The following is a 659-nucleotide window of genomic DNA, read 5'->3' as shown; positions in this document are numbered from 1 at the left end:
GTCACAATAGTGTTCTTTGTAACTCCTCCCTCTTTCAACAATGGGGTCAGGTTCAATTTTACTCTATTATGCCATTACCCTTTCTCTGGACCCTTGGGATATTGCACAACCCTTTTTGCATTTCTCCCATAGGTCATCACTAAATCAAATGGGAAGGGGCCAGCCTGACTCATTTCTCCCTTCTTTTTTTTTAAGTTTCAATTCTGGATACACATTTTAGTGGTTTTGAAGGGTACAAATCTGTAGTCTGAGGACAAATGTCTCAGACTTTTATTTTCAATTGTTTTCATGTTTGAGATGAGGACCTCTTGATTTGTTAGTCAGTTTCCGATTATATATTTAAAATGGTTTTTACCTATTTAGTGTGGCTATTGGGAATTTTACTAATCATCATGCATTTAACTAATTTCTTTTCTCAACTAACTCCTCTTTTAACTCATTAGGTATCAGTATAACTAATGTATGTTTGTTATTCCACTTCTTGGAAAGTTTAATACACTCTTTATTCTTTATATGTTTACACTTCTGATATGTGCCTGTATAGTAAAAATTGTCTACAAATTTTCCTTTCACAGGTGAGGGAAAAAAGAAATTTAACATAACATAAAAATGATTACAGTTATATATACTTTGAGATTAAGGCTGCTACTGTCATTTTC

The sequence above is a fragment of the Penaeus monodon genome, chromosome 32 (genome assembly GCF_015228065.2).
Source record: "Penaeus monodon isolate SGIC_2016 chromosome 32, NSTDA_Pmon_1, whole genome shotgun sequence".
Classification (NCBI taxonomy): domain Eukaryota; kingdom Metazoa; phylum Arthropoda; class Malacostraca; order Decapoda; family Penaeidae; genus Penaeus; species Penaeus monodon.
Note: the sequence above shows the minus strand (reverse complement) of the source record.